This window comes from Nicotiana attenuata, unplaced genomic scaffold (genome assembly GCF_001879085.1).
Source record: "Nicotiana attenuata strain UT unplaced genomic scaffold, NIATTr2, whole genome shotgun sequence".
Taxonomy (NCBI): Eukaryota; Viridiplantae; Streptophyta; class Magnoliopsida; order Solanales; family Solanaceae; genus Nicotiana; species Nicotiana attenuata.
The window spans coordinates 108,810-121,875 of record NW_017671602.1 but is presented as its reverse complement, the minus strand read 5'-3'; positions in this window follow the sequence as shown (position 1 = coordinate 121,875).

Here is a 13,066-nt window from a genome sequence, read left to right as displayed (position 1 = left end):
TATTCAAGTTAGAGTTAACTTGAAGTTGTCGCAACAGTTAGAGGCTGGTTGCTACAACGGGATTAGAGGTAATCCTTAGGTTTACAAAGAGTTTTGTAAATGCTGTTTTGGCTCAGTGATTTAGTGAAGTGTTGGGGAAAATCCTACCTAGTAGTAGGTCATGTGGGATGCATGTGAAGGAGATAAGCTTAACTTGGTGTATTTAATATCTCCTGATCGAAAAGGTTGCATAATTGTTAAGGAAAAGGACTCCTTAATCAAAGAGAACACTATCCAAGATAGGGAAGGAGTTAGAAGTTGAAATCAACTAGAACTCTTCCACCAAGGAAGAGTTGCATCAGAACTCTAGTTATTTCTTCATCTACTAACTCTATAAATTGCAGGATGTTCTCACATTAAAGTGTTGCACAAAAATGCAGAAATTAAACGTGAATTGGGAGCAAAATAGCAAGGATTTTTGCAAGCAGTTAGTGTGTGATTCAAGTGTGCAAACCTGAAGCTACATGAACCAGATTGAAGAACCAGCTCCATAAGGAGTTTTATGTATCTTTCTTTATTTCTAGTTCAATTGTAGTAGGTGTTTTCATATTGTACCTTTCAGCTTTATCTAGAAGCAATTGTAATAGGTATTTTGAGTATTCAAGTTAGAGTTAACTTGAAGTTGTCGCAACAGTTAGAGGCTGGTTGCTACAACGGGATTAGAGGTAATCCTTAGGTTTACAAAGAGTTTTGTAAATGCTGTTTTGGCTCAGTGATTTAGTGAAGTGTTGCGGAAAATCCCACTGAGTAATAGGTCGTGGTTTTTTCACCTTTTGAGTCGGGTGTTTTCCACGTAAAATCTTTGTGTTCTTTATTTTCTGTATTTATTATTCCGTAACAGTACTAGTTGGAACACATAGAAGAACCAGGTCCTTCCAGAAGTAGTTTAAGCGAAAAATTGGGTACCACACAAATCACCCCCCCCCCCTCTTGTGTGGTATTGACGTATAAAAAATCAGACTCAAAATCAGCAACATAAATATTATTGTATCTTTTGGCCACAAGAACCACCTCACCAATCACAAGATTTGTGACTGTGCATATCTTGGACAGGATTTCCACTTTATTTCCCTTGTCACATATCTGAGAAACACTCAAGAGACAGTACTTCAGGCAATTGACATAGTACACATTCTCAATTGAGTGAGTGAGTGACTTTCCAATCCTTCCATCTCCTAGAATGTATCAGTTTTTGCCATTTCCAAAGGATACACTCCCTCCTTGCAGGGCTTTTAGTGAAAGGAAATCGATCGTATTTCCTATCATGTGCTTTGAGCAACCATTGTCCATGTACCATTGTTGGCTGCTCTCCTTCACTGCTCCCTGCATAAGGAAATCAAGGGTTAGATTTAGGAACCCAAACAAGTTTGGGTCCCATGTAATGAGGGAAGGGATGAATCAGTGCTCTTTTAGTCAAGCAAGAAGTATGTGTTTCCTCTAGCAGTAGTTACTTTCTCAACAAAGACTTTATTTTTCTGATGAGACTGAACCCTGGCCTTGGAGTTTTCCTTGAGGTGCCCATTGTTACCACAGTGGGTACACAGTCAATGGTCGGGTACATAATATACCTGCTATGAGGGTTGTAGGGAGTCTTCTTCCTTTGAAACCCAATTCCGTGCCTGTTCCCCCCATTGTTAACATACATGGCAGTAATAGCATCGGAGGACCAGGTCCACTTAATAGATTTTTCAAGACCACTCTTCACTCTTCCTAGTTCTCCCTGAAGCTGTTTGTTTTTCTCAAGCTCAGCACACAGACTGGTCTTCATTAAATTTAACTTATTTTCAAGCTTAATGTGTGCCTCACTCGTAACTTCCTTCCCTTTTTAGAGTTTCCAGGCCTACTCTCCATTTTAAGTTCCTCAATTGTCTTCTTCAAGTCTACTACCACCACTGCTAGATCATCTCTCTCTTGCTCAACATTTGCAACTCTCTCATTTAAGGCTTCTTTTTCTTTACTCACACAGTTGATGGTTTCTTTTAAGTCAACCACAACAACTATTAGATCGTCTCTTTCATGTTCTATACTGGCAATTTTCTCATCTAAGGCATCTTTTTCATTTTTCAGGTTCTCTATTGTTTCTTTTAAATCAACTACAACGACTACTAGGTCATCTCTGGTTTGTTCAGCTTCTCCTAATTTCATAGTTAACGCATCTTTATCATTAATAAGACTGTGGTAAGCGTCAATTAATACATTTGCTAATGACATAAGCTTTTTAGGATAGTAAGATTTCAAATTTCTCTGAATATCCAGAAAATTTACCTGAGCATCGTCTTCATCTTCATCGTCATCAGATTGAGCCATCAAAGCAAAGATTGAATCATACTCAGTTGCTTCACTTTCCACTGCCATCATTGATCTATCACCATGATCATTTTCTTCTTCAGATTCGCTGGAGGAGTCTCCCCATGCAGCAAGAGCTTGCTTTACAACATTGTCAGCATCATTCTTTCTCTTGAAGCGTTTATCAAGAATCGGGTTCTTCTTGGCTACATTGTTAGAGTTGTACTTGAATTGATCTTGCTTTAGGAGAGGACATTCCTTGATGGAGTGTCCTGACTTGCCACATTTATGACAGAGGTCATAATTTTTTGACTTGCTTGAACTTCCCCTTTTTGGAATGCCTCCACTCCTGCGAACCATTTTCTAGAATCTTCTTGTGAAGTATGCCATATCCCATCTTCACCACTTGAGTCATTGATGTCTGTCGTGAGGACCAGGTTCTTCTCTCTTTTGGGCTCTCTTCTTTCATTGTCCTTCTTCTTCTTCTTCTTTTCATAAGTTTTCAAGTTTCAAACAAGTTCATCTATGGTCAGTGTCTGCAAGTCCTTCGCCTCTGTAATGGCGTTCACTTTGCTTTCCCAAGAACTGGGCAGTACACTAAGGATTTTCCTGACAAGCTTGTTTCTCAGAATAATTTCACCAAGAGAGTGAAGCTCATTAATGATGGAGGTGAATCGAGTATGCATATCTTGGATCGATTCATCATCTTTTATTCTGAAGAGCTCATATTCAGTTGTGAGCATATAAATCTTGGATTGTTTCACATGTGTTGCTCCCTCGTGAGCTGTCTGAAGAGCCTCCCAGATTTCTTTTGCTGATTGACATGCTGATATTTTGTTATATTTTTATCAGGTCCAATGCCACAAACAAGAATTTTCTTTGCACGAAATTCTTTTCTATGGCCTTTCTACCAGCGTCATTGAATTCCTTCCTCGTCTTAGGAATGGCTACAGCTGGGCCGCCAAGGTTCTTGGTAGGGACAAAGGATCAGTCATATATGACATCCCATAGCTCAGAATCTTCAGCCATGATGAAGTCGTGCATCCTAGTTTTCCACCATCCGTAATACTGTCCATTGAATCTAGGTGGTCTGTAAGTAGACTGGCCTTCTTTGAAGTTTGGATGAGCATCCATGAGGATTCTTTCTAGGTTTTAACCTTATAGAAAGTACCTGCTCTGATACCAATTGATAGAATATAAGGGTCCACCAAACTCTATAGAGAACCAGGTTCTCTATCAGGTTCAACAAAACACACGCACACTACAATAAATAGATGACAAGAGGAATTTTACGTGGAAAATTCACAGCTCAACGGGATTAAAAACCACGACCTACCCTTGTAGGATTTCAACTTCACTACTGAGCGACTTTTAGACTACATCCTATGCTACCTCGGAATTAACCTTTAAATCTCTCACTAACTTGTAATACTCTATTACAAGCCACTTTATAATAGCTCTATTACAAAGACTTTACAACTCGACTAACTCTAGCCAAGACTCAAACACAAAGGTTTAAGATTTACAAAGGGTTTCCTACAGAATACTTCTAAACAAGCTAAGTAGGAGTAACACTTGAAGAACTACTACAAAATTACAACTCAACTAAGGACATACAATAACTTGATGTGGGAACTGGTCCGCAGTTGTTTTGTTCTTTGTTTTTGAAGCACTTGAGAATTGCTTGCTAGATGATCACGTGAGAGAGATTAAATGAAATCTCTAAGTGTTCAAGTGATGTATTTTACCTTCCTTGATGTTAATGATACATGTGTGACATCACTTACAATGATATAAGCAAGGTAGGTAAAAAGCCTTCCACAGAAAATTGACTGCTGCACTGTTCCTGTACTGTAGCGTGTGCAGGCAACAACTTTTCCAGTTGGAGAGTTGACTTCGTACAGTCACCTTGGGAGCTGGTAGCGACCTGTTCCCTCAACTGTTTCTTCGACTTTGAAGAGTTGAGCCATATCCCAAACTGGAACCTTTCGATCTTAAGGTCTTGGGAATGTGTAACAGGTTCCTTATCTCGTTCTTAATAGTAAGTTTGTTAGATCATCAAAACATAAAAAAAAGATACTTGTAACCTATCAAACCTTATCCCTGCAATTACGGCCTCATACTCGGCCTCGTTGCTAGTCATGTCCGGGCACCTTATGGACTGGCGAATCACTTCGCCTGTTGGTACTTCGAGTACGAGTCCCAGTCCATACCCTGACGCGTTGAAAGCGCCATCGGTGTACAAAATCCATAGATCTTATGTTTGGGGAGAAGTGTGGGCGGCTTCTTTTTTGACTTTCGGGCATTATTTTTGCGCTGAAGTCGGCAAGGACTTGTGACTTTATCACCGTTCGCGGTTGATATGTGATATCATGCTCGCTTAATTCTATGGCCCATTTATCTAACCTACCCAATAGCTCGGGTTTATGCAAAATACTTCTTAAGGGAAAATTCGTGACTACTGTGATGGGTTGGCACTGGAAGTAGGGTCTCAGCTTTCGAGAAGCTACGACCAAGGCCAGGGCCACTTTTTCGAGGTGGGGGTACCTCGTCTTGGCATCGACTAGTGTTTTGCTAATGTAATAGATGGGAGATTGCGCACCTTTATTTTCCCGGACCAGGACTACACTCACAGCTACTTTGAATACTGCGAGGTAGACGATGAGGCGCTCCCCAGGTTCTGGTTTTGACAGCAATGGTGGCGACGACAAGTAAGCCTTCAACTCCCTCAGGGCTTAAGCGCACCCGGAGGTCCATCAGAGGTCATTATTCTTTTTGAGTGTGCCGAAGAAATTGTGGCACCTATCAGATGATTGCGAGATGAACCTTGAAAAGGCGGCGATGCGGCCAGTCAATCTCTGAACCTGTTTTTTGGTGGTTAAGTGCTCTGGTATCCCTTCGATGGCTTTGATCTGGTTAGGGTTGACGTCGATGCCTCGCTGTGACACTAGTAAACCCAAGAATTTTTCTGAAGCCACACCGAATGCACATTTTTCGGGGTTTAGGTTCATTCCGTATTGCTTGAGTATGTCGAAGGTTTCTCTCAAGTGGTCGATGTGATCTTCTTTCCTTTTAGACTTGACCAACATGTCGTTTATGTAGACTTCCATTTTCTTGCCGAGTTGGTCCTTGAACATTTTTGTTACCAACCTTTGGTACGTTGCCCCTGCGTTTTTCAGTCCGAAAGACATGACTCTATAGCAGTACGTTCCTTTATGGGTGATGAAAGTGGGTTTTCCTGATCCTCCTCTTCCATGAGGATTTGATTGTAGCCTGAGTAGGCGTCCAAAAAACTCAGCAGTTCGTGCTCGACCGTTGCGTCGATGTGTTGGTCGATATGAGGTAATGGAAATGAATCTTTAGGGCATGCTTTATTTAAATCTGTAAAGTCTACGCATATTCGCCACTTCCCTTTTTTTCACCATGACCACATTGGCTACCCATTGGGGGTATTCTGACTTCCTGACGGAGCCATTTTCTAATAATTTTTCGACCTCCTCGCATACTGTATCGTTTATCGCGGAGTTGAACTTACGCCTAACCTGCCTCACCACGGGGTGGAATGGGTCGACTTTCAATTTGTGTGTATCTATTTCCTTTGGGATACCTGGCATATCTGCATGGTTAAAAGCAAACAAGTCCGCGTTAGTAGTTAAGAATTGATAAAATTTACCTGGTTCTTGAAGCTTGCAGCCGATGTAAGCTTTCTTGCTGTGGTCGTTGCCGTCTAGTTGAACGGGGTCGAGGTCTTTTGTGGTCGATTCCGCAGCTTCTAACGTATCAGGGTCTCTGATGACGTCCTCTCTCTCATCACAGCTCGACCTCGGACCTGTTAATTGTTATGCCTCTTTTGCTTTTCCATTCATTTGTTGAGTGGTCGTACAATCCAGGGCGATGTGGTAGCATTCCTGAGATGTGTGTTGTTCTCCTCGTATGCTGAATACTCCCCATGGAGTTGGAAATTTGATGACTTGGTACAAGCTGGAAGGGATGGCCCTCATGGCGTGTATCCATGGTCACCCTATTATGGCGTTGTATGCCATGTCCTGGTCCATGATATGGAATATGTTTCCAGAGTGACGTCGCCAGCCAAGACGAGGAGTGTGATTTCTCTAGATGTTCGTTAAACTACATTGTTAAAACATGTTAGTGTGATGCAACACGGCACTATCTTATCCTCGAGTTTCATTTGTGCAAGTACTCGAGGGTGGATAATGCATGCGCCGCTCCCTTCGTTTACCATAATACATCTCACAATTTTTTCTAGAATTCGTAAAGTGATAACAAGGGAATCATAGTGAGGGAAAAACAAACCGTGGGTATCTGACTTATCAAAGATGATACTTTCTTCGAGTTCGTCATACCGTTCGTGAGTGATCGACCGTTTGAGCTTATGGGTTGTGGTGAACTTTACAATGTTGATGGAAGCATCGTCGCCACCACCGATGATCATTTGCATGGTGGGGGTAGGTGAGGGCGGTTTCGGTGGTCCCTGATGTTGTTCGCGTCCTCTAGAAAATTTTGTCCTTCCTCGGTCGCTCAGCAATTTTTTGAGGTGTCCTTGTCGAAACATGTTTATGACCTCCTGTCTTAGGGCAATGCAGTCCTCGGTTTTGTGCCCTTGTTCTTGGTGGAATTCGCAAAGAGCATCTAACTTTCTGGTGCTTCGATCTGACCTCATCTTTTGTGGCCGCTTTACCTTCGTGCCGAACTTCTCCAATGCGTAGACTATTTCTGAAGGTGATACACAAAAATTATGAGCAGATAATAAGGGGTCATACCTCTCTCATTCCGGTAAGTCCCTGTCCTAGGCTTGGGTGGCGCTTTTCGTGGCGGGAGGGGGGCGCGATGGCGCATCTGACATATGGCAAATGACGTTCTCGGTTAGGTCGTGAAGCTACAAGGTCCCTCCTGATATCATTTCTTCGATCTTTCCTGGATTCGGCTTGTACCGGGGTTAATCGAAGAGTTGGCCCATTCAGGTCATCCTCGTCTGCTCGGACATCGGCACAATAGGCGTTATGTATTTCATCCCAAGTAGTTGGAGGATATTTCATAAGCCGACTTAAGAACTTTCTCGTCGCCCTTGAAATATTCCTGCTCAGCCCGTTCTAGAAAGCTGCGACGGCCACTCCTTCTGATACATTCGGTAAGGTCATTCTTACTCGGTTGAATTGGGCGAGGAAGTCCTTAATCCCTCTTCGGGCGATTGTTTGATAGCGAATATATCGTTCACTCTTTCCTCTGCCTTTTTGGCCCCAGCATGGGCGTTACGAACTTGTTAGCCATTTCTTCGAATGTTTCAATGGAACGCGCGGGCAGCTGTGAATACCATGTCAATGCTCCTCCAGTAAGGGTCTCGCCAAATTTTTTCAATAAAATGGAGGATACTTGTTCCTTTGCGTCATTGCCTTTCACATCGGTGACATAGTGAGTTACATGGTCTTCGGGGTCGGTTGTACCATCATATATTTTCAGATAGGGCGGGGATTTTAAAGGTCTTTGGTATGGCATGCGGGGTAGCTTCATCACTGTATGGTTGCTCGACGAACCGACCAACATCTATCTTCGGCAAGAGCTTCGGGGCACCTGGTATCTTGTTGACCCTTTCTTGGTGTTCTCTCATTTGGTCCCGAAGTGTTTTGTTCTCGTTTTCCATTTCTTCCATCTTTCTCAAAATGGTTGTGAGGGTGCCGTCACCTGCACTATTAACGATGTTGTGAGTAATACCTGTTATCGAAGGGAACAGGCCATGCTGCTCTCCAGTAGTTGGTGTAACGCAAGTCCTCACGTTTTCTATAATTGTATCCTGAGCGGGCTTATGGAGGATGCTGGTTAGCGTGTCAGTTAGCTAAGCCTCGAAAAGCTTTTTTACTACTGGTGGCGTCTCTTCCATCACAGACGTGGAAGCTCCTTTACCGCGAGACGTTGCGATACTGCTATGAGGAGGAGGTGACCCGCTTTGCCTGGGGGAGGCATTAGGCATTATATCCTCACCTTTTGTTTTAGAAACCTCATTGATGGTGTTCAAGAGGTTGGTTGTGAGGTCGGTCATTACCCTCACTCTTTCTTCTCCATTACCTTCCATATCATATTTGTACGTGCAAGAAAAGGGAATTTTGTTCTTGGTTTTTTTTATTAGCAATCCGTGCTAGTTGTAGATCTAGAGGAAACTAAAAAAATAAACTAGGAAATTCTCATAGATGGCGCCAAATTGTTTGACCAAAAAATATAAACTTTCGGTTAAACTATTTAATTTTATGTAATGAGGGGCTAAACTTAGTTAATGATAATATCTCTAGATTTAGAACTTGATAGCATGAATAACGTAAGATAAAGTCGGTAAAAAACTGAAAGTAATGCACATTTAATATTCCAAAAAAAGGTGAGCAATAATAAAGGAACATCAAGCAATAAATAGCAATAAATGGCATTTATGTAAATAAGGAAAATGCTTCACTCAATAATGAATGAGACGGATGATTAATCCTTCTGACAGTGATGAATGACAGACAAATCCTAGAATATTCGAATTATTCTCGGATCTGATGGAAAAGTATGGAATAATGTGAGCAAGAATCTTGATGAAAAGGTAAAGCTTATATTTTTGCTAGAGAGAGAGAATCTTCTTCTCAAAAGGTGTTCTTGTCCGGTGAATATTACATGTCCTACTCTATTGACTCTTTTTCTATTTATGTGAGACACATTCCTAACAAACCCTAATAGTACAAGTGCAGAGAATATTCAATAGAATATTCTCTTTACTATCCTATTACAAAAACTAGCCATTATTGTTTTGTCCTTGGTGCTCGACCTCGGTCGTTGTTGACAACCCGACCACGAATCTCACTGCTTCCTGGTCGACCTCGGCCGATCCTTTACTTAATGCTGCTTTATGTTAAATTTCCTTAGGGTAGATTTTGGCCTATACACTGTGCATAATATACACAATCGTGTTATTTATAAGATGATAATTTCATAGTATAATTTTTTTATTATAATCCGACAAAATAATATAAACAATCGTGTTATTTATAAGATGACAAGACGAGTAGAATTAAGATCATATCAAGTCTTTTGTCCATTCGATAAAACTTATAATCAGTGGCAGAGCCACTCATTGGCAAGGGGAGTTAATACCCTTCGTCAGGAGATTATACCACATAGATAGGTTAAAAATTTTATTTTTATATATATATATTATGTGTTGACTCCCCTTAATTTTTTTATATGCTTACTTTATATTTTGATCCCTCTTACGGAAAATTCTGACTCCTCCACTACTTATAATAATTGAACAACAAGGTAAATTTTGAACATTCGGCAAAACTTACGATAATTTAATAATTAATAAGATAGGTAAATGAAGATACTAAAGTTATGTCATGCCTCGCAAAATTTTATATTCTTCCAAATGTATAGCGCCATGGTTATTTTTGCAAAACTTTCTTACACAGGGATAAAATCTAAACAGTTGCCTCAAATAACCCTATTTGTGTAAATCTTCCCCCAAGTAATCATTGGACTGCCTAACTTATAAAAGCTGGGCAAGCACTGTATAGAACCTTAAAGAATTAAGCCAAGTAGCTTCTTAAACTAAAAATAGCGGTTAGATGTATAATATATGTAAAATTCATGTATAATATGGGTACAACTATATATAATCAAAATATAATATATGTATATCGGCTAGAAAAAGTAAACAATGAATCTCGTAGGTTATTTGTGTAAAAACTCAAACTTCATTCATTTAGCAGATGCAGAAGTTGGCTTTCAAATATAGCGAGATCAAAAGCTTGCTTCCCAAAAATTAAGCTCCAAGTCTTGAAATTATCGTTTTAATAGCGCGGACTAGGCACTTTTTAGGCCATAAATCGAAAATAGCCACTGTCATGGAAGTTTGATTTTTACCAATGAAGCTCCGTGATAGTAGCCACTTTAAAGCCTCTGTAATTACTTATAAAAGTTAAATTTTCAGTGGCTATTTTTCTTTTACAGTGGTTAAAAAGTGGCTATGTCTGAAATTTTCCCTAAATTATCCCTGAGTCAGTCAATGGGCCTCTTACGGTAAAAATAGCCAGTTTTCGGACTGGTCATTCAAAAATAGTCAGCGTTTGCAAAGTCATTGAAAAATAGCCACTATTTTGCTGCAACGCGGAAAGTTCCAGCATAATATACTAAGGTTGTATGGTGGGCCGGGCCCGGGCCTAAATGGGCTAAACGGGCCTGGGCTTAGCGGTCCCGGACTCTGGCGGTCCCGGGCTTCGCGGTCCCGGGCTTCGTGGGCTCAACGGGTAGGACCATCCCGTGACGGTCCTAAGCCCATATGGTCCTGGGCTAAATTGGCCGGGCTCGTGGGCTTAGCGGGCCTAACGGGCTTTTTTTATTTCCGGGCTTTTTTTTAATTTTTTTTATTTAAGGCAATTTCTTGTAAACCATATGTGTATGTATATATATAAATTGCTCTTATGCATGGCTATATAAATATATGTAGTATATATAATATAGAAATCTAATTATTAAAGTGTTTGACGAAAATGTAAAATAACAAATCTATAGTAAAACTAAATTGGCATGCATAATAAATTAATAACAAAGTACAACATGAAGCATAAATACGTCTAATAATTTTAAAATAACACAAATTGTTGAAAAATCTTAAAGACGAATTTGCGGATAAATACCCTCAACACAATACTTTATATGCCTCCTTAAAATGCCTGTGGTACACCCTGAACGAAAATTTAAGACTCTTCCACAGTTCTTGCACTTTAATATTTGGCCTTCTTCATTTTCTTCAAGCACTTCATAGTATTGCGAAACAAATAAGCGCACTCTTTCCGAATGAGGCATGATTTAACTTGAAAATTGAGATTGAGACTTGAAGTCTTGAAAATTGGAGATTGAGAGATTGAGAGAAATTTAGATTGAGAAATGAGTATTGAGTATTGAAATGAAGAAGAGGGAGGGGGGTACTTATAGTGTTAGAGAAGGTTAGTTTTGTAAATTGGAAAGAAAAAAACCGGCTATTTGTGCAATTAATATGACCGTTGGTGGTCATTGGGGGTGGGGCCCTCATTTTGAAAAATCTTGTTTTGTAGTATATATAGTACTACTTCTTCATGTAAATATAATATATATAGTATACTATATATAGTATGTTATGTATATATATTCCCTTATATATTTTCTTGTAGTATATATTGTATGTTATGTATATATATTATAGCTTATAAATAATCGCAAGTTAAAGACAAAAAAATATTGCAAAGAGATATTCAAGGGCATGTCTTATAACTATCAAGAATAATAGGAGCAGCAGGACGGGTAATAGGTCTGGGTCGGGGAGCCGGGGGAAGGGTAGTAGGTTGGAGACTACTTTTACCAATTTTAGCTTTTCCCTTACCACCAAATATTCTTTTCAAAGAAAATGCCATATTAATTACAATTATGCAAACTAAACACACAAAAATATATTCTTAAAACTTAAGAGTTGGAACGAGTTTACCGAATTGCCGAACAACTTCTTGAAAATTGAAAATCGTTGAAGACTTGAAGACTTGAATACTTCAATTCACCAACTTCACAATTTTTCACGAAATTGCAATAATAAAATAAGCAATTATAGAAGAGAAATTAGATATAGATTGAGAGAGATTGAGATAGATTGATGAATTGGTGAGAAAAAATGAAAGAATGAGGGGGTATTTATAGTTGAGAATTGGAAAAAAGTGTAATTATATAAAGTTTGGGGGCCAAATGGCTATTTTTTAAAGTTCCAAACGGTTGAAAATTAAAGGCCAACGGCTAGATTTTAAAATCTGACCGTTGGTCTTTTTAAAAAAAAAAGTTTTTTTTTAGAAAAGAGCCGTTGGAGCCCGTTAGGACCGTTAGGCCCAGTTGAACCGGCCCAGGACCGCCTGCCGGTCCCGGGCTTAGCGGTCCCGGTCTCGTGGGCCTCGCGCAAGGGACCAGCCCGCCACGGGCTTTCTACACCATCAGGGACCGGCCCACCAGGACCGGCCCGCCGGGACCGTTTAGCCCGTTAAGACCGCGTGCCCGGTCCGGGCCCGGTCCCAGACTGGCCCACAATACAGCACTATAATATACTGGAGATTGGTGCACCTGTGTATGAACTTCCAGTATATTATGCTGGAACTCCAACACGCGGAAAGTTCCAGTATAATGTACTGGAGATCCAGTATACTTATGCTGGAACTCCAGTATAATATACTGGAGTATTTTTCTGGATTTTGAACACTATTTTCGTTCAGATTTATCTTTACATGAAAAGTGGCTAAATTTCGATTACTTTTGAAACTGTGACTATTTTTGAATGACCACTTGTAAATCTGGCTATTTTTGAATTTCTGCTTTACCTCCAAAAGAATTAGTTGCCCAAAGGTACTTAACTAGTTGACCTGTTAGAGGCTTTGGGCTTCATGGACCATATTCTTGTAGAAATGACATCAGATAGCCACTTTAAAGGGCTACTATTTAGAAATTAGTTAGTGAGTCCCAAATTTTAGTTTTTAAATTCACTTTTTCAGGACTGAATTATCATGAAGTTAAGATTTTTCGTGTAAAATTTCAGGACAAAATAAGTATTGGCTAATCTCTAAATAATATCCCTGAGAATGGCTATCTATGCACTTGCACCCATATTCTTCTCATGTGTTCTTTATTTTTTGCTTTGACCTCATGGTGCTGAACAGAAAAGTGCTTTAACTTATATGGAGTA